The following is a 21,992-nucleotide window of genomic DNA, read 5'->3' as shown; positions in this document are numbered from 1 at the left end:
AGGCGTGCGTACACAAACGGTGCTGTAAAAGGCATGTAAATTAGGTACCAATTTTTTTTAAGGGTTCCTCGCATCCGTGGTAAAATCGATGGTCGGAATTCCTATTGGTTTGGAACAGACCTTTGTACAAGGAGCATCGAGACAGGGGTACAGTGCTAAAATTATTTATACCTATACTCATTTTTTACTTACCCAGTTTTTGGGATTCTCTGAGTTGACAAACCAAACGTTCGGTTCTTTATCGGGTAACGCGAGTGATGAAGTGGGCATTTTTAAATCCCTATTTATTTGCCGGTTTCTTTTGTTTAACTACGCATCATCGGTATCCAACGAATGGTCCGTTAAATTCAAAGAATCTACAACCCGACGTTGTATCTTTCTCGGCTGGTAAGTTGTTTGATTCCATAGGCCGGTTTCTTTTGTTCAACAACGCGTCGTCGGTATCAAACGAATCGTCCGTTAATTTGATGTACTTTGTTTTATTATAAAAACTTTCGTCAATTATACTTTTGTATAACCTTTGTAAACACAAGTTCTTGGTGTTCTATATATTTGTATTTCAAATCCGAATTTTTCTCATTGGACACTTTCGTTTTAAATAGTCAAGTCTAATTATTTCCAAATTTGTATAAAACTGGTCGTGATTTCATCAAAATAAAACGCTTTGATGCGAATCTGGGAATAGTAAGAATCCAGCACAGTCCAATTAGTATGAATGGTGCAAATAATGATAAACTACTCAAACACTTATATTAACTAGTTGTCGATTGGACACTGGCAGTTATTAAACACAAGCAGACTCACAACAGTATGTTGTTTTTGTTTATGTATTTGTATTATAAAAGTTAGGCTAAGATATAAATTGCTTATCGCCTTATTTAAGAGCATAACTATAATATTTTCATAGAACTTTTAACTAATAAGGATTATTTTTCGTCGTCAAATGGTTTACTTTAGTTTGAGATAGTTTTTAATATTGTGACTACGACGAATGCTTGTCAAAGGTTTGCACGGTTATTAATTACAATTATAGTCATTATAAATAGATAATATTATCTTCATTAATACAAAACAAACACGATATTTAGTGCTATCTTTATTCTACCAAAAGAATATACATTCATAAAAAAAAACTTTCGATCCAAAAACCTAACAACCACCCAGAATATTCAATACAACTCGAATTAATACAATTCTGAGTCCATGCAAAATTTAACACATATATTTTTTATTAATTGAGGGTAGTACTTGATCAGATATGTTGAAAGACATACTGTGAAGTACGCGCTAAACGAAAACATTGGTTGTTATAATTCCATGGCAAACCGGTCTGTACTTAGTTGACTATGCTCACAGGCATGATACAGGTACGCGGTTTCAATTACACTATAAACGAGTACCTATGTCATAATAAAAGGTTAGCATAGTGGAGTTAAACCACCATTAGAGACCATCTGGTTAATATTTATATATACCAATTGAAGGATATAAGACTAATGTCGGTCGTTACATAAGAACGGATTATTTTACAACACTGTAGTATACATAAACAACTTTATTTTGAAAAAACAAGCGGACTGCTCACCCCATGAATTGCCTTGTAGTATTTTTAAAATTTTAAACTAACCTCTATGTTGGCATTCCATATGGTTGTAACCATATGGTCATAATTTACTCTAAGATTACTCTATTAATTTAAATAAGGTTATTCGATAAAAAATAAAGTACAATAATAATGAAAACAATTAGAAAAAAACTTAAAAAACTTTAAACAAAAACAAAATTTATCGTTTCTGCTTTGTTAACTTTGATTGAGGCAATACTGCTAATGTCAGAGGAACTTGCTTTTCTTTATTATTTTGACCAGTTTTTCTGTGAACTTCTATCTATTTACTCGTATCTTTCAAGTCTTCTCTATAGTTCCAAGTCTTCTTTATAGTTCTAAGTCGTACCAATGTTAAAGAACAACATATTTGTAAATAAAAATACCGTATAAAATTTTTTTATAAAATGACGAGTTTTCTATTAAGTTAGGCGTTGTGTCACTCTTCCTCTTCATTTCCGTCTTTAGCTTTCGCATCCAATGATGTCTGCGCTATGTGGCTCCTATGACATCTTCCACCAAGTCTTCTCGAGAGTTGATAAAGTTCTGTCCTACAATTTCTATAAGTCCTACCGTCAGTCACGGGTTTCATACTCTCTAAATAGAAATGTATTAGCAGAAATTGTGTATTTTGGGATATTGTAAACGAACACATCATCGCCAAGTGTACTAGACTTTTTGAAAAAGAATCATTACAAATTATTACTACAAGTTTAAATGCCATAGCTAAAAATGTTCTCCACTCGGGAATAAGTATGTCCGCTGAATAACCCGTCCCCAAGCAAAAAAGGCATGAGGGGAACAGCAATAAAAAAATAATTTGCCATAAACCACATTCAACACTACTCGCCTGTGGAACAGAATAATATAATATAATTCGTCCCTCCCAACTCTATGTTAAAAATATAAAATTTAGCTCAGATGGGTTAAGTCGATTATTTAATCTGGAAGCGAAAGAGTCAAAACTAAAGTTGAAGTATGCAGCACAGTAAAAAAGCAGCGCCCATTGCCCACAAATTTATTTTTCAACGTTTCCTTGAAAATTATTTAAAATACAGAGTTCTTTACCTTCTTTAATCGCAATCAATAATATAATATTTATCTTAATGTTTTTAAAAAATTATTAAATTTGATATTAATATAGTCTATAGTTATACTAGTAATGATACTGTAAATAACGACACAAATTAAAAAAAATGCAAAATTGGATTCCAAACAAAAAAAAATTTTAAAATCAGAAAATTACAAAAAAGGGTATACTTAAATCGACATCGATACTCGGTTATATATGACAATGTATCCGCTTGTGGTGTTTCACAAAATATAAGGGTGGTAGGGTAAGAAACATAATATTTATATCATACAGGTACATTTTATAATATTTTCATACATATTTTTTGTGGAGAGAGTATTTCTAGTCTCTCAACAATTACAACCAATTACCTGAAGTACTGAACAGGTTCGCTGACCATTCGCTGGCCATTCGGCTACTACCCGGCAGGTCTCGAAAATCTTCTTCTGTTCGTTCAACATTGCTTACTTGGTCGATTCGTTACGCCGCTCTTGTTTATACATGCGAGTAAATCAGAGCTTTGAACATTATATACACAAGAGATATCGTCAAGGTCAAGGTAGAGCTTTGAGTAACTCCACGACTAGGTATGTGCTATATACAATATTATAAAAGCAATGATAAAACAAACTCAAATTTTATTATAGTTTTATATACGAGTTTATGTAAATTATTATTCCACATACGAACTTTGCCGCCACCTCTTTCGTCCACTTGTCGACCGCCTCCTGTACCTCCTGGACTGCTGCATATTTCCCCCCCCCCTATGTTGCTTCGCTGGTCGTGTATGGTCAGGCGTTGTCATGCAGCAGTCAGTAGACCCCTCCTTTTATTCTGAATTGTTCTAAATTTTTTTAGGGTCTCACAATACGTTGATGGTCATAATTTTTTTGGCTGAAATGGTGGTTTTAAACTTTATGGCTGAGAGTGAAGTGGCGTGACTTGTTCTTGATTTCAGGCGTTTAGTGTGCAACCTAAGTCTTAGTAACAATACAATTGAGAAAATCATCACCCCCCCAGTTCATAGCGTTCCAAAAACTCATTTCGCACTTGGCGGCAGACTCGATCGACATGTTTCACGAGAAAAATTTACAATCAAAACTAAGAAACTAATACGGATAACACAGATAATTTTGACACAAATAATATGTATGAATTTCTTTCCTTATGAAGCCTGAGAAAAATTAATCCGCTTAAAACTCAACTCAACAGATTTTTTTTTTAAACTACTGAACTAATTTCCACTGACCATTTTCCTGGTCTATTTAATCGACTCCACGCATGCTGTTACTATTTCTAGCCTATCAATATTAACGTACTATTTTTGTATTTTATCCCAACGTTTTATAAAAAAATTGGAAACTAAACTAACAGATTCGGTTGAAATTTCAAATACCGTACCGTTACCATTTTGGCTAGCTGTTTATCGGTCAATGCAGATCGATTGGTTCAAATTTGGTTTGCTTGCAACTGTTCAAGTAAATTAAACGTCGAAAAAAAGTTATTAAAATTTTAATAAAATTTTAAGAAGATGCTCTTTTTTTTAGGTGTTTTGTAAAGTGGAATACAACACTAGCGCCAAGATTAAATTGTTTTAGGTCTAATTCAGTGGTAGCAGTATGTTATCACACAATAAAAATGCTTTTATCCCCCACGGGTAGGGTTTTTTAAAATATATTTTCATCCAATTACATGAATTAATTAATTGCAAAAAGTATTAAAAATAGTATTTATAAATTTGACCGGTTTGTCTTTAAATCATAACTAGATAGGTGCATTTTTTTATTAGCGCGTACCGGTCGGTATGTTTTCCAACATCTCTGACCATGTACTACCCGCCTTAACAAATAATATTAATGTATTCGTTTTTCTCTAGCTTAAAATTAAGTTAACGTGCAACTGTGCATCCATTAACCGGAGTGACGATAGTGTTATGCAAGCCTTTGTCAAAGCCGGTCGTCCGTGCTGCACTCTGTTTTGGGCGTATTGTAATATTGTTGGCTGTGCTACCTTACGTTATTACTTTATATGTATGATGATTTATGTATCCTGTAGATGTTGAGAGACTAGAAATACCCTCTCCACAATAAATGACACATAACAAAAGAAGAGGAATCACACAGAAGGGACAAACTTAGTATTACTTTTGTCAATGCAAACAAAAATAATGAAACACGACCTTTAACATGAAATCATAAAAAAACTACTCTACTTTGACCCTTACTTATATTTTTTTCAGAGTAAACACGAACGGTTAGATAATGTAACCGTTACAATACCATGATAGCAAAATTCTGGTTTTTCTAAGTTGTTCTAAGGATTCAAGGATGAGTGATTTTGTTGCAGGATTGGTAGCCGACGACGTCTTCACTGGTGCCGACTTTTTATACTAAAAATTAAGTACATGTCTCGACAGTCCAGGAAACCCACCCTAATTCCTCGGTGCTTCTTAAATAATAATAATAATTATAAATAAAACCAGATGAAGTTTGCCGCAAAGGATGCAAGTTAAACACGATGAGGAATTGGGGAAGTTAAAGAGTGAATCGGCACGGATACAATTGCAACACGTGGACGAACTAGAAAAAATGCATGAACAGCTAAGAGATGGAAGCCGAACTGGGGAAGAAAAACCGCCGTCTGCACGATGCCGAAGAGGCGTTGTACAGAAGCTAACACCGTGCCCCCCGACCTCGCCGCGTGCAGACGGCGAACAAAGGCAGTAAGTAAAAACACAAATAAAAATAGTTTTTTATAAACTATAACACATGCAAAAAAATATAAGTAATGGTCAATTATAATTTTTCATAGTAAACAGGAACGGTTAGATAATGAAACCGTTACAATACCATGAGATAATACCCCATTTAATTTTTATTAAGGCTTTAAAACTTTTTAGTAAACGTCATTTAAACTATCTTGCTAAATTAAATAAGTCTAGGAGTAAAAATTAAATCTTAACTTGTTATAAGCGACTGGTCAGTTCTATACCATTTGTATCCGTGATATAGTTTTTTGACCACCAGACAATATAATTCTTTGGTTGTGAGAATACGTCATTTCAAATCTTCATTTGAATTATGTATCTTCTTTAAAATCCTATTTTAAACAATAAATATTTAAATTGTATTAAAGCTCTTTTGTTTAAAAACCATAAAAAACATGTTTTTTAACAACGATTATAACTAACAAAAAATATATTATAGCAACTAACTGCTATAGTAACAACTATAATACATAAAAAAAAATACTGCACTGGTTAATTATTTATATTTTCATAAGGAAACAAAAAATGTTATTTACTTAGACTGTGTGTAATGGCAAATCTGGTTTAGATGAGAAATTAGTTATTAAGTTGTGAAAATATCATTTAATAATTTTTGTCGGGTATCTACATTTTCAATGTATTTCTATGTATTTACATGGTTAATATAAATATTATATAAATACATCCAAAGTACCAGTTAAACATTATCACTGAAAAGTATAGAGATGAGCAAAATAATTAATAACACTCAAGTTATAAAAATGTTCACAAATTCAAACAATATTTCAAAATGAAAAACCTTACATTTTGAACTACTATAGCAACTATTATACTAAAGAATAGTTATCGAAATCATTTGAAATACCTACCCGTATTCTGATTAGATTAAGTATCGGCACAATGTTTACAGAGCTGTTTAAAAAAACGTTGAAAATAATAACTATGCTTACAGTGTATATAAATATTGAGTTTTATTAGCACGCATATTATGTATATAATGTTTAAAAAAAAATCTGTAGGAAAACGGCATAAAATGGCAGTAGTATGTTTTGGCCGTATGTAGCCCTGTTATCAGGCTCCTGTTATCACTATCAGGCTCCTGTTATCACAATCCTGTTATCAGTCTCCTGTTATCACGATCCTGATAACAGGAGCCTGATAGTGATAACAGGGCGTGATAACAGGATTGTGATAACAGGGCGTGATAACAGGATTGTGATAACAGGGCGTTATAGCAAGGCGTGATAACAGGGCGTTATAACAGGGTCGTGATAACAGGGTGTGATAGCAAGGCGTGATAGCAGGGCGTGATAGCAGGGCGTGATAGCAAGGCGTGATAACAGGGCGTGATAACAGGGCGCCATAACAGGGTCGTGATAGCAGGGCGTGATAGCAGGGCGTGATAGCAAGGCGTGATAGCAGGGCGTGATAACAGGGTCGTGATAACAGGGCGTGATAGCAGGGCGTGATAACAGAGTCGTGATAACAGGATTCGATACGGCCATATCACGATTCTGTTATCACAATCCTGTTTTCACTACTGGTATCACAATCCTGTTATCACTACTGGTATCACACACACACACACACACACACACACATGGTGGGGACGGGTGAACGCGGTGACGGAACCGCGCTAGTATAGCGTCAACGCTCGACGGACACAGTAGTGAACTGCCACAGCGACAATGGCCGGAAAGGGGATACGCATGAGCAGCAGCAGCAGCAGACGTAAGCGGACGTGCGAAGAGCCGAAAACGAAACTCTTGGCGGTCAAAGTGATAACGATAAGTTTTAAGGAGAGAAAATTCTTACACATAGGATGCGCGTGGACGGAGACGGGATATGCTCCGGCAGCGATGATTGTGTGTTCCAACGGATTTATGAACTTGAGCTTAAATCAAATCGTCGGACTGGTAACGGGTATTAATGATCTCACGCGGTTCGTGGGCAGCAATCAACGCGCGGCGTTCCACGTACAACCGCCGGACGGTATTATCATTAAAAAAACCAGATGTTTTTCAAAGTCATACCTGATCATCAACGACGCGCACACCCGCCTTACGCTGACCGAAGAAAATTTGTTAACGTTGGAGTGGAATCGCGAAGTAATCGTACGGGCACTTGATGATAACGCGAAAATATGTACAGCCCTGACGGAGCAATACGGCACGATGAAGAATGCGATGACGGTGGAGGTGATAAATCGATACGCAACAATGTCGGTCGATGAGGTGTACACCGCAATGATGAATCATCCTGTACACGGATTACCACCGCGAGAACCAAGTTATTACAAAGAAATCGCGGTCATAGAATACAAACGGCTGTGCGACGAAATATGGGGAGAAAATGTTAATACGATGATGATGATGCCTAACTCACAATGGAATTTAGCAAAGTTACTTGACGGTTACACAGATAAGTAAGTAAAATAAAAAAAAACCTATTGATTATATTTTAGTACATAGTAATTATAACAGGAACGACGTGGTGGAGGAGGAGGAGGAGAAGACGAGTACTACACCAGTAACCAAGTCAGACAGTGGGAGCATTGCTTCACCACCACCACCACCACCACCGTCGTGCGATAGTGTGGATGACATGACGGTCGAAACCTGATAAGGTTATTTCCCGTTAGACCGCGTACAATGATAACACAAAGAAAATGAAGGGACGAAATAACCACACACACCATATATAAACGAACACGCTAAACCATTTAATCACATTCACACATACAACCAAATCAAAATGCACTACAGATATTCACCACCATCGCCGCCAAATTCGCCGCCACCGTTTAGTACCAATTGGGTGCATAACGTCGACGACGATGATGATGACAACGGGTTGCCAGAGTTACTACCGATGAGCGTAAGTCGATTTTATATTAAGGGAATAATTATATATATATATATATATATATAAGGAGCGTATAGTAAAAAAAAAAAAAAAAATGTGAAACAGGTGGTAGACGCGGCAGCAGCGGAAGCTGTGAGGCGAATACAGCTGCGAATAGAAAGGGTGTTCTCGTTAACCGACGTAGTGGGTAAGTACATCGACCTTGGTGTGTGTGTGTGTGTGTGTGTGTGTGTGTGTGAGTGTATAAAACTAAATTGACCAATTACATTATCACCAGATCTAACGATGTCTTCGGAGGAGGAGGAGGAGAGCAGATCGTCGTCCACGTCAAGTGTGATGGAACTACCCGACAGCGACGCGGAGAGCACAGTCGAAGAGACTGAAAGTAGTAATAGTAGTAGTAGTGCCGATGACGAGGACAACACTGACTACGACGACGACGATGACGATTATGAGGGAGAAGAAGAAGAAGAAGAAAATGACGACGCTAGCAGCAGCAGCAGCAGCAGCATCATTAAACGGCGGGCGGACGGACCTGTGCTTCGCGGGCACATAAATAAAAAAAATAAAAAAATGTAACAACGAATTCTGTTTTTATATGATTAATATTATGTGTGTTTGTTATACTATATATATATATCATCTTGACGAACGATAGAAATAAATAAATATGTGTAATGTACCTAAAAAAAAAAAAAACTGTGTATTCATTTTGTATGTTACCCGTCCAATCAATGGTTAAAAGAAAAAGATTGATAACTGAGAGCGAAGAAAGGAAAGGAAAGGGAAAAAAAAAAATTTTTAACGCAATGATTATTTATTTTTAAAAAATATTTACAATCATAAAGGAATATTAAATTTAAAAAAAAATATATATACAAAAAAAAAACAGGTATTGTTATATCAATTGATATTACAAAATTTTGTGCACTTCGCTAGTCAAAGCGTTATATTCAAAAATTTTATCGTGTACGATTAAACAATAAGCAGCGGTGTTGTCAGCCACGTTGCTAGCCGTTTCAAAATCTATACGTAAGTCAATCGGTGCGTTCTTAACAAAATCATTCTGTTTCGAACAATCTACAACGACGATGGGGGATGTCGACTTAAACTCTGCTGCGGTGAACAACGGTTCTCCGACCGGAACGCCGTAATACGATTCTTGAAAACTCGCATACATGTTGTACAAAAACGAAAATTTATCACCGGCATAATCGATTTTTAACGTATCGTACGGATACGATTCAGAGTTGAGATATACTTTCAACGTGGTCAACCCGCATCCGTCGAACTGACTGGAGTTCGTCGCGAGTTTATTTTTCCGATCGGTCTGCAAGGCTACTATCACGTATCGCGGCTTTTCCGTGTGCGTGCTCGTCTTAACCGCCCAGGAATGTTTGTTCGAACGGGGGAGCGACGGATAAGAGAATAGCTCCCAGCTACGGAAAGCGATGGATAACGGTTTTTTCGCGTCCAACGCTTTGAGCAACTGCAATCTAACAGAATCGTTTACATTGACGTGCGGCACTCTCCACGTAACGTGATCCAACACAACGCTTGCGGCGGCCGCGTTCGTTGTAAGAGCATCACTGTCGGTGCTCGCACGGTGCAAAACGAGTTCTTGTCGCGCGTTAATTATGAGTTTTCTGTGATCTTCACAAAATCCCAATATCAACCTGAGCGGTATAACGACATCAAACTTTTTTGTTGTGTTCGCCGACCAACCAGCGTTCGCGTACCGACCGTGTACCGTTTTCTGCATCGTTACGTACCCCTTGAGCGTGCTAGCAACGCCGGGTTGTCTCACCCGATCGATTTCGACTGAATTCAGCTCATAGCGAATCTCGTCGAACAAAAACATCAATCCGTTGGTGACGATGGTCACGTCGGATGTGTCAGTGGCCGGGGTGACGACAACGGATCCCTGCAGACATAGCAGTGATTCGCTAGGGAGTGTGTAGAGGTCCTGGTGTTGAATCGCGATGCGGATCTCATCGTTGTTCGTTAGACTGTTGCTGGAGAACGGTTGATAAGTGTGAAACTCGTATTTAGTGATGCGATCGTCGAATTCGACTCGCCGAGTGATGTCCAAAACGTCGACGTCCATTGACGGTGGTTTGATTCGCGGCGAGTTTGTAGCCGAGCGCCGATAACGTTTGCAAGCTCTGCCGTGTTAACCGGGAACGTGTCGACGGCTGAATGTACCGAACCGGACGCGTGCGGACGCTTTTAAACACCAACCCCATCGCGCACGTGTAAACGTACTGTGATTGGTTCACCGCGGAAGTCGACCAGCTTCGAGTTCTGATCGGTAATCGTGACCCGCACGCGGTCGAGACGATCCGTCGCTATTGGATAATAAATCAGATTACGCGGTGATTCTGCGATCTGAAACCCGGGCGGGACGGATGGGAAAAAGTCATAGATCGCGCGACTACGAACGCCGTTGACGAATGCACCTGCCGCGACGTTGCATGTGATTCTTATACACGTAAGCGGATCGATGGTGATCAGACGACCGGATCGGTGCAAAGTGTTCGCCGGCAGCTCGACCCGCTCAAACCCCAATAGAGGGCCGACGCTGTTGGGGGCCGCGAAGCTAATGTCGCGATTACACAGGAGTTCCGATTCAAACGTGTTGACGTTGGGATGAAGCGCGAACCGGTAATCGGGATTTAGGTTTTCGACTAGTGACTTGAGCACGCGAGCCAAAGCGGACACCTCGTACGACCCGACGGGTATCACGACGTCGTCATAGGCATCGTCTGGTAACGGCGACGGCGCGTCCGATTTGATCTGCACTGAACCGGTACCGGTGGCGACAGTGTCATCGTACATATCGATGTTGGCACCGCGTTTTTGAACACCTGGCAACCGTCGCACGCTCAAAGTGTTGTTAGACGCGTCGACGTTGGGACGGGAATTGCACACTATGACGTCGAGCAACGCGATCTCCGCGCCGGTCCGCAACGGGATAGGGGGGAAAAACGTGCTGACCAGCTCGCTCGCGGTACCTTGAAAGGTTAACGTGAACGAGCGGTGCGCGGACGACATTGAGCGTACAGAAACTTGAGACATAGCTGACCGCAAACGGATGTTGCGAATCGTTGCACACGGTCGTAGGTATATTGGACGAGACAACCGCTGAAATAACGCTGAAGTTCTAGCGGCGGCGGGAGGTTACCGAACGGATCGAAAAACAAGACGGTATCGTTGCGCTTGTGGTAACAGCACCAGTGTGTACCACTTCCGGTAGAGACGTCAAGATTAACGACGCCGCACTCAAACCGCAAGGGCGCAGCCGGTAACGTGTCGCGCATAAACACACCGCGGAAATGAGATATGCCCAACTTTGTCGCGTAATTTATAATATCCACGTCGCTCAGCGCCCGCGATCTGGGCAGCGTGGTTATCAGTTTTTTGGCTGGTACGGTTTGAGGTAGAATCCGGATCCGTTTCGCTTGCGGTGCAACAAATAGCCACTTCCGATTTTTACCGGGGCTTTCGCGTTTTTGTTATTGCGGATGTCGTTAACCGCACGCACGATTCCGGACGCACCGCCGAGCAGTGAGCCGATCGCTGACAGGGCTGAGAGAAAAGGCACAAGCGCGAACGCACCGCCGATTTTCGGCACGGCCAACGTGCGTGGTCGGAGAACCGGTTTTCCCCTGGCTTTCCGACGGACCTGGTTGACGGCGGATAACGCCTTCCGCGCTGCCGCAGCGACGGTTAGCGGTTTCGCTTTGCGCATCGCAGCACGAGCGGCAGCTACGAGACTGCCGAAGCGCAGCCCGCCTCCGGTTTTCGGTGCAGACCGCCGTCCCTTCCGTTTACGTCGGTTGACACGGGGCATTACAGTAGTGAGCTTATAACCGCAGTGACGATAACCCGACCAATCTTGTTCGCTGAGAACCTTCGACGACGACGCACCGTTTACGTTTGGACACGGCATTGGTCTGCGACACCACCTTTATAATGTTTTTCGAACCGCAAGAACACAAATTAACCGTTCTGCGGCTCGACGACGACGACCCAGCCGCTGCTGACGACCACCACAGCCGTCACGGTCCCCTCCTACCCTCCTCAATCAGATGTATTATCGCGGGGCCCAGTAACGTCGGCAAGACGACGGCGATGGTAAACCTTTTGACAGACGAAAACGGGCTGCGCTTCGAACACATATACCTGTACACGAAGACACCTGATCAGCCAAAATATATAATGTTAAAGAAGGTGATGGAGGGCGTTGACGGCGCGCAAATGCACGTGTACACCGACGGGGATCATGTGCCTCCACCCGAACAAGTACAGACTAATTCGGTGTTTGTTTTTGACGATGTCGCATTTGAAAAACAAAGAAACATCGCCGAATACTTTTGCCGCGGACGGCACAACGGGATCGATAGCTTTTACCTGACGCAAACGTATGTCAAAGCGCCGAAGCACGGGATCCGGGACAACGCGTCGATGATAGTTTTGTACAAACAGGACGAGACTAACGTTCGGCACGTTTACCAGGAACACTGTCAATCCGATATGACGTTCGCTGACTTTAAATCCATGTGCTCGCAGTGTTGGAACACCGACCGGTACTCGTTTTTAACAATTGTCAAGGACTTCGATCTAAACGACGGACGTTATCGAATGGGTTTCGACGTGTATATAAAAAGGCGCGACGGCATCGCGCCCGTTCAGTAAAATGTAACCATGGAATCGCCGGCTACGACGGAAGCAATTATACGTGCTAAGAAAAGCATAAAACGCAAACTAGACGAGCTGCGGCACGGATTGGCCGTGACGACCGAATACGTGCGAACCCACGCGGCGCCGATCGTTGAACCGTTGACAAAATTAACAGCCGAGTTGTCGGCGCAGCGGACGCAAGCGCGAGGCGCCCGGAAAGATGAGTCTGAAGAAGAAGAAGAAAAAGAAAAAGCAGAAGAATTCCGTATTACCGAAACCAATCCGTCGTACGGCATTCATCTACAACCAGACGGAACATGGGTGATGGGTGATAAAGCAGTACAGTTCAACAAGAACCGTATAAAAGTGGGCACGTTAACCGAAATACCCTTCACGAAAGGACTCCAAGAATTGGTGTGCAGCTCGGTACCCCGCATGCAATTCATCACCGAAAACGATCTGACCACGTATCGCAATTTTCTCATTCACACAGGATGTCATTTGCTATCGTCCGGTAGACCGAAAACGAACCGCGGATACAAGTATAAGTACATTATCAAACAGTTGTTCAACGAGAACGGACGCGACCTGACCGCAGTTTGCGCCGCGGCCAAGACGGGTGACGGGATTACGCGGTTGACGGTTACGGGGAAGGACAAAGAATATGTTTACTGGGACGACGCCAACGAAATAGTCGACCGCCTCGCTTTGCTCAGAGCCGCGCAAGCCGCGGGCAATACCGCCGTGCACAACGAAATTATCGCGTGCGAGGAGGAACTCAGGGAAATAGGTGTGATCCGCTGACGATGATGACCGTTTGCGAGCACATCGCAACCGAACTACACAGACCGGCTATCCGGCGGTTTGCCAGACGGGTCGTGCGCACCGACGGCAAAGACGATTTATGGCAAGCCGACCTCGTAGACATGAAAAAGTTTTCCAAAGTAAAAAAAAATAAAAATCACACGTTCCTCCTGACAGTTATAGACGTGTACACCAAGTACGGCTGGGCCGTACCGTTGAAAAATAAATCTGGTCCGACCGTGGCCGCTGCCCTCGAACACATAATCAAGTCCAGCGACAGACGATGTCGTCACCTGTACACGGATCGTGGTCTGGAATTTATCAATAAAGACGCACGACGCGTGTACGAGCAGTATAATATACACCATTATCAAACGTACACGCCGCTGAAGGCGAGCGTTTGCGAACGCTGGAACAGAACGCTTAAAGAAAAGATGTGGAAAGCATTTACAGCGCACGGCAACCACGAATGGGTGCCGCTCGTTAATGATCTAGTCGCCGCTTACAACACAACCGTGCACACGTCCATCCGAATGACGCCGAACGACGCGTCCCGCGAGCCCGGGAGTGTTGTTTTCTACCGGTTGCCGAAACCGGCGGCGGCGGCAGGCGGCAAACCTAAATTCGCCGTGGGCGATGCCGTACGCCTGAGCAAACATAAAACGGTATTTGATAAGGGTTATGCGCAAAGTTGGTCAAACGAAATTTTCACCGTGTCCGGGGTACGACGGACAGCGCCTACAGTTTATACAGTGCGCGATAAGAGCGGCGCGCCGGTTAACGGAACGTTCTACGCGCAAGAGATGAACCGGACGCGTTATCCCAACACGTATTTAATAGAAAAAATTGTCCGGAGGAAGGGGGACAAGCAGTTCGTGAAATACGTCGGGTTACCCGTCAAGTATAATGCTTGGATCAAACGAACCGATAGCTCAGTTTGACAATATGCTTTCAGCGGTTATTGACGTTCAGTGCGTGGTCGACTCGGACCTTCACATGGTCATCAAAGAAATATGCATAGCTGACGCGCAAAGAGCTACACACGTGATGCATTGGTTGGTTCAACATCCGCCTACCTTTCGGCTGTCACCGCAAAGCACGAAAGTAAACGTTTGGTTGCAAACACACTTTCACGGTATCCGCTATACAGACGGTCACATACCGTATTCGGAGCTGGCACGCGTCCTAGGCGCCGTTAACAGCCGCTACACTGCTGTGTACGTCAAAGGCATTCAAAAGCGGAACCTCCTACAACGCTATCTACCGAAGTGCACGGTCATCGACCTGGAAGCTTACGGCTGTCCCAAGTGCCGGATGCTCCAACAACAACAACACGTATGTCCATTTCACTCGGACCGCGCTCAAAACAAAACCTGTGCGAAGGCGCAATGTTTAGCCCTCCGCGTTTGGATGGATGAAAACATTGGACGGTAACGGCAAATATTGTACTAAACTTATTATTATTATTATTATTATTATTCTATTATGTTTTATGCATATATATATATATATATATATATATATATATATATATATATATGTTGTACGAATATGTAAATTTGTATTCATCTGGCTATATGTTGAATAAATAACTCATACTTTCATCGGTTTGTTATTTATTCCGCGGCACTGTGCACGCATGTCCAAACCTGATGTTTTCCTGTCCACACACACACACACACACACCACACACACACACACACACTTAACAATGTATATTTTGTACTAGCAAATAGTATTACCTGATATTATTATCGCTAAAGGGAAATTATTTAAAAAAAAAAAAAAAAAAGAAGTCTTGGTTTAATTTGTATTATTACTATACATTATTTACAAAATAAAAAAATAAAAAATAAAATACAAAAAGAGTCAGTCTTGGGTTATTTTACACTGTCAAATCCATCGTCACCGCCACCGGTTAGTCACTGTCCGGTTCATCGTCTGGGATGCGATAATGACCCCAGGGGAGTGTCAAAAACGAATTGGGTATTTGGTACCGTTTGTCGTCTTTGTACACCATCGCTAGTTTCGTGCACATTTCGGTGGTCAGCCTATGACGTTTCGACCGAAACGTACACGTCTGTCTCATTACCTTGTGGTTCGGGATAACGAGACAGTCGTAGTAGTCCTGGGGGGTGATCGTCTTTTCCACGACCGCGCGTTGAATGCCTTTCAGCTTTTTTTTATTCATCGACGGTTCGACCGAATCGGAGCAGTACGACTTGCTCCGAAGGCCGATGAATAATAGGACGATGTTACCACCAGCATCGTCCTTCATCTTCCATAAAAGCATTTTGTTGACCAAAGGCATTCCGTATGGGTTGTCCGGACTGAAGTTGCTGGTATCGTACCTGGATAAAAAAAAATAAACCCATTAGTTTGTGTGAACGACCGGCAAAGCGGTCCGTGCATACTTGTCGATATCAGCCTTCATGTCAGCATAAAAATCATCGGTTTCAACCCAATAAAACAGACTGTCAGTGTCTTCATAGATGACACGCGCTTTAGAGCCATATTTGGGTACCATGTACCCGTAATGGAAGTCGTACAGAATGTATTTTGACAGCTCCAGCACGGCGAAACCCGCGTATGACGGCCGGTCGTACTTGATAACCGATTTGGTCATCTGCACGGCCGCCATGGACGGGGTAAAGATCACCACGCTGTCGAACGTGGGTTTAGCTATCAAAACACCGGCTCCTAGTCTCTGCTTGACGTTTCTCCAGCGCGTGACAATGTGCACTTTGGTTCGTTTTTCAGGGTTCTCGAGCGCCTTGCCGTAAACCGAATTCGACATCAGTTTTGGCAAGTTGCCCTCGAACTTCGTCCTGGTCGCAGCGCGCAATCTCGTGTTCGTTTCGATGAACGGACGGATCCAAGCACGCTGCCGAAACCGAAGTGCGCTATGGATTCTCCGGAGAACCACCCCGTTGGCAACGCCTTGCTGTAAGCACCTGTAATGAGTGACGTATCTGAAACAAAAAAAAAAAAAAAATCGATAAATATTCCCGTTGCCCACACACACACACACACATTTTCCCCGTTGTTCTTACTTCTCTTTATTGATCAGGTTGGCTATGAGCTTTGGCTATTTGCCTCCGGGTGGAACCATGTTCTCCGGAAAGAACGGTAAATCTGCTAGGCGGTCGTGGACGGCGTGCGGATATTCGAGGTCTACCTCCACAAAATAGCCGAATTCCGCATCGTCCGAAACGGTGAGGGGGTCAAAAGTGGTGAGCTCCGCGGGGGTTAAGAAATGGAACTCACCAATCGGAAGGGGGAGGCTCATCGCACATCCGTAAAGGTTATTTTCGTCTAACTGCATGATGTACGATGGCTCTTCCGTCGGGTCAAAGTCCTCCATATACTTATTGTTGGCCTTTGCATAATGTTGATTGCATTGGACCAACCCCCCACGGATGTTTTTCATGACGTATTGCACCTGATCGTGCTCCGTCATGAGCTCTATTTTGACCCCTGTCATTAGCTTCATCGCATCCCAGGCTAACGAAGGGGTCGTCAGATACGCAGCTGGATCGAGTCTGTAGTGCTCGAGGATAAACTTCCGGAACGTTTCAAACACGTCGGCCAGTAAGTACACGTCGCCGCACATGTATACGTCACTATACTGGCCTAGTGTTTGACAGTTAAACGTTGACCACACGGTCTGCGCGTGGCGGTATTGTTCGTCCGTGATGGTGGACAACGTCAACTGACTCCGGAAAGCGTCGAGTGGAGGTAACGACGTTTCCTCAAGCACCTCTGCGCTCGTTACGTATTCGTACGGGAAATACCCCTTCGTTTTCATTAACCGGAACTGACCATCGTCCGGAAACCGGGTTTTGGTGTTCACCAGCTGGACGTCGGTCAGCGACCGCGCGGCTTCGTCCAGCGACGAGGGCAGAAACCTGTCCAGAAATACCGTTATTGTAGACCAAAATTACTGCTTTGTTTTTATCAGTCTTACCGGTATGAATCGATGAACCGCATGACGATTGTGTGACTCCCGCCGGTTTCGTCGTCCAACCGCAGAAACTTAGACAACGAAATGTACTTTTCTTTGGTCTTGGCGATGACTTGGATTTGATTGGTGTCGTCGGCGAGGGCGGTGGTGAGAAAATGACTATCGTAACCCGAAAAATTGTGGAGCACGATCGGTACGTAGTTCGGTACTCGCAGTTTTAAGTTACACGCGCTGTGAGCCGGGCCTCTGTATCGTCCGCTCAGGTGACAATGGTCCCGCACCTTGTCGACCGGTGTCAACGGTTCGCGGCAGACGTAGCACACGGTCGCCGCATCGTGCACTGCCTGCTGCGCGGGGGTAAGGGGGGTCATATCCACCGGGGAAAAACCGTCGAGCTATGGCCTTCACGTCCCGTTCCAACCGTTCCACAAACACCGACATGCAATCCGCGCCCCGGTAGAGTTCAAACTTGTCAAGTGACGAATCGAAATCGCACTTGACAAAGTAAGCGAAACTACACGCTACGTGCTCCGCGATGTCGTAGGTCCCACCGGCATTCGGGGGCGGAGCGATCGGTTTGAGGATAGCTTCGGTGTCTGCGTAAATACAGAATGGAACGGGAACGATGTTTTTCCAATTGATGAACTCGACGATATTTTTATCGTCCGATGGGAGAACAACGCGACACCGCCGGCATTCGTGTTGATCCATCGCCGCTTGGTTCCTAAACGTGAGGAGACAACCGTCACACAGAAACGCTCTGTGCCCGCGCCTAGACAATTGTTTCCCCACGGCGCGCGCCAAGTCGGTTATCAACACATAATGGCCGTCGGTGCGGTTAACCGATGTGACGTACATCAGGTTCACGTGGCGCACTCGCTTTTCGGTCGTATAGTAAAGTGGCCCTACGATCTTGTTATCCTCCCAAGCGTACACGTTAACGCTGATCTCGTTGTCGGTTTCGAATTTTGGGATGGACTTTAACGCCACCGGCATCGAGATCCCGCGGGTTTGGAGTATACGGTTGTAGGGGGGATAGCTCGTAGTACGCGTGGGATCAACACCTGCCGGTGCAGGGTGGATGTGCGCCACGATCGCCCAAAAAAAACATGCATCATCGGTGTTCGCGATGTTCAGGACGGCGCTCTTCCGCAACAGCGAGGTAGGCAGAGTAATTGTGCACGATGCCCTGAGCGGATTATACTTGTACGTAGACGTTTCGAGGTATACGTTCTCGCGAAACGCCCACCCCGAATCGCCACGTTCAAATTCGTCGGCGCTCGTACGAATAATATCAGCAAGCTGTGTATACACTGTGTGCTGATCCTGTCCCTGTGTCAGTATGACCGGACCGGCCGCGTGATCGTGCACACATGTGTCATACACGTCGGCGCCGCCAGCAGCCGGCTGCTTCTGTTTTTCGTACACCGCGTACAAACCCAGACTCACTTTCAGCGCTACGTACCGAACGAGCTGTTTATCCCACACCTTCAACACCTTAGCTTCCGATCGGACCAAGAACTCATTAATGTCGGCGGTCGTATTTCGACAATCGATTTTGAAATTTGAAATTCGGCCGTCGAAAGCATCGCCGAATCGAGCTGTTCGTAAAGCAAATACACACCGTTATTAATATTATTATTATTATTATTATTATTCTCATCGTCGTTGTCGAGCGCTATGAATATTAAATTACAGTACACTGTTATTTCCTTATAAATATATATATTGTCACACACACACACACACACACACACACACACACACACAGCAAATCAAAAAAAAAAAAAAAAAATACTGCCCACATGAATATAGTCGAGAAAAAAAATGTAACGCGTTCCGAAACATGCGTTATGAAAACTATGTGTGTGTGTGTGTGTGTGTGTGTGTGTGTGTGTGTGTGTGCGCGTGTGTGTGTGTGTATATCACGGTTTGTTAATTTATTTTAAATTCCAACATTAACATAAATACCATGTAAAAAAATTTATTTTAAATTAATTCATAACTAAATTATCATTTTACTACTTATTTTAAATTAATTTATCATTTACGTATAATCATATTATTAATTGTATTGGTTGTATTCTTACGGTTCGGACTTTGTATTTGCATATTATCGGTATTGCGGCCGTCTGTAGCAGCCGTTGTTGTGATTCTACTCGGCACATCGGTAGCGTCCATTTGACCTATATGTTTCCATTTATTAGTACTTATCCGCACGCGTTATTTTAATTAGTGTAATTGATTATACCGGTCATTGTCATGGCACCACCAGTTCTTATCGATGTGTCGGCGACGGTTCCTGTGTGGTGTGTCGGAGACGGAGGCCAGACGTCGATCTATTCTAAATTGATCAACCCTGTTATTGTTTTGTATATTATTATTATTAATATTCTTTTTACCGATATTTTGATCGACGCAGACACTGCTGTAATTGTGGTCGTCGCAGACACTGCTGTAGTTGACCGAATTCATTGCAGCCGGTACTCTTTCTGATACATATATATTGTGACCGTGTTAGCCGAGTTGAATGAATGTATATTAGTTACCTTAAATCATTATTTTTTTTTTGTTTACCTGTTTCCCCGATGTTACTAAAATTGTCTGCTTCCCTATTTTCTTCTTCTGTAGTCAAGTCTATCCATACTGTAATTAAATAACAACAAATAGAATCATCCTATACTATTATATTTCTTTTTTAATTACCTTCATCATCAACATGGACTTGACGATGATCAGTGTGTTGAGGCGCGGTCGCTGTAATGATATTTCACTTTTCTTATTATTATTGTTCTATCATATATCTAAAATTAATACTGATCTATTTTTTTTTTTTCCTTACCTTCGTTGGGGGATTGCTGAGTTGATCCGGGTTGATCCGGTCCAACTGTAAATAACGTGTCAGGGTGATATTAATCTATTTAATCATATTTCCATATTCATTTATACCTAAGTAATGGTTGAACTGTCTTTGATGTCGTAGCATATTCTTTCGGTTAGCAAACGTGTACTTACATACAACACAAGACTGATTCATTTTCACTGTGTGTGTGTGTGTGTGTGTGTGTGTGTGTGTGTGTGTGTGTGTGTGTGTGTGTTAGGTTTGAAAACGTGCGTATTAAGATGAACTTTCCGGTTATTGAAAGACAATATATATAGCGCCGGTATTTATAGCGCATTCGCCGGACAGGTGTTGCAGCAATTGCACACCGCCACCAACTACGCCGTGGACGGTGTCCCCATCACCCGAGACACCACCGCCTCCGCCGCCGCCGCCACCGTCGTCACCTGGTTCACAACGTACATCTAAGCGCATATATATATATATATATATATATATATATATGCGCTTGCGCGTACATGTTGCAGAAATGGATAACGAGACTTCGACTGGAGTTCTTTTAATGGCCCCCGTGGCGTCGAAGACTCGTTATCCATTTCTGCAACATGTACGCGCAAGCGCATATATATATATATATATATATATATATTATTTGTATATATTATTTATTCCAATAAAATTAAATATAATAATAATACTATTATTTATATAATAATCCTAATATGATATAAATTACATGATGTGTGTGTGTGTGTGTGTGTGTGTGTGTGTGTGCGTGTCGTCGACCGGTCCGTCATTATCTGTAGAGTACAATAGTCAACGGCAATTAGTTATTTAATTTTTTTTTCTGCTAACTGACTATTGCACTTACCCATAATATTATATAACTACGGTATCGTGGACGTATGTTAGATAAACTAATAATGATAATATTTTTTTTTGCACTTACCCATAATATTATATAACTACGGTATCGTGGACGTATGTTAGATAAACTAATAATGATAATATTTTTTTTTTTTTTACTTTGTGCACTGACCATGCGGCCGTCGACCTCGACGCACAAATTTCAGACACGTCTGTGAGCCTCCATTCCTCGTGGACGTGGCACGAATTGCCAACGGCGTGAATTCATAAATTACATGATGTGTTATATATATATATATATATATATATATATATATATATATATATATATATGCGTTTGCGCGTACATGTTGCAGAAATGGATAACGAGACTTCGACTGGAGTTCTTTTAATGGCCCCGTGGCGTCGAAGACACGTTATCCATTTCTGCAACATGTACGCGCAAGCGCATATATATATATATATATATATATATATATATTATTTGTATATATTATTTATTCCAATAAAATTAAATATAATAAT

The 21,992-nt window shown here is 42.5% G+C and overlaps 1 protein-coding gene across 1 annotated transcript in view; it reads left to right on the top strand.

The window, feature by feature from the left end:
• The window catches only part of LOC126847703 (uncharacterized), a 330,437-nt gene that overhangs the window by 291,079 nt on the left and 17,366 nt on the right, over positions 1-21,992 (top strand). The gene's annotated exons all lie outside the window — the stretch shown is intronic.

The sequence above is a fragment of the Adelges cooleyi genome, unplaced genomic scaffold, assembly GCF_023614345.1.
Source record: "Adelges cooleyi isolate 19-005CV unplaced genomic scaffold, UGA_ACOO_1.1 ACOO_flye_CR_arks_rails_tigmint_CR_PRNA_118, whole genome shotgun sequence".
In the NCBI taxonomy this organism is placed as follows: Eukaryota; Metazoa; Arthropoda; class Insecta; order Hemiptera; family Adelgidae; genus Adelges; species Adelges cooleyi.
This window is presented reverse-complemented; position numbering and strand designations above follow the sequence as displayed.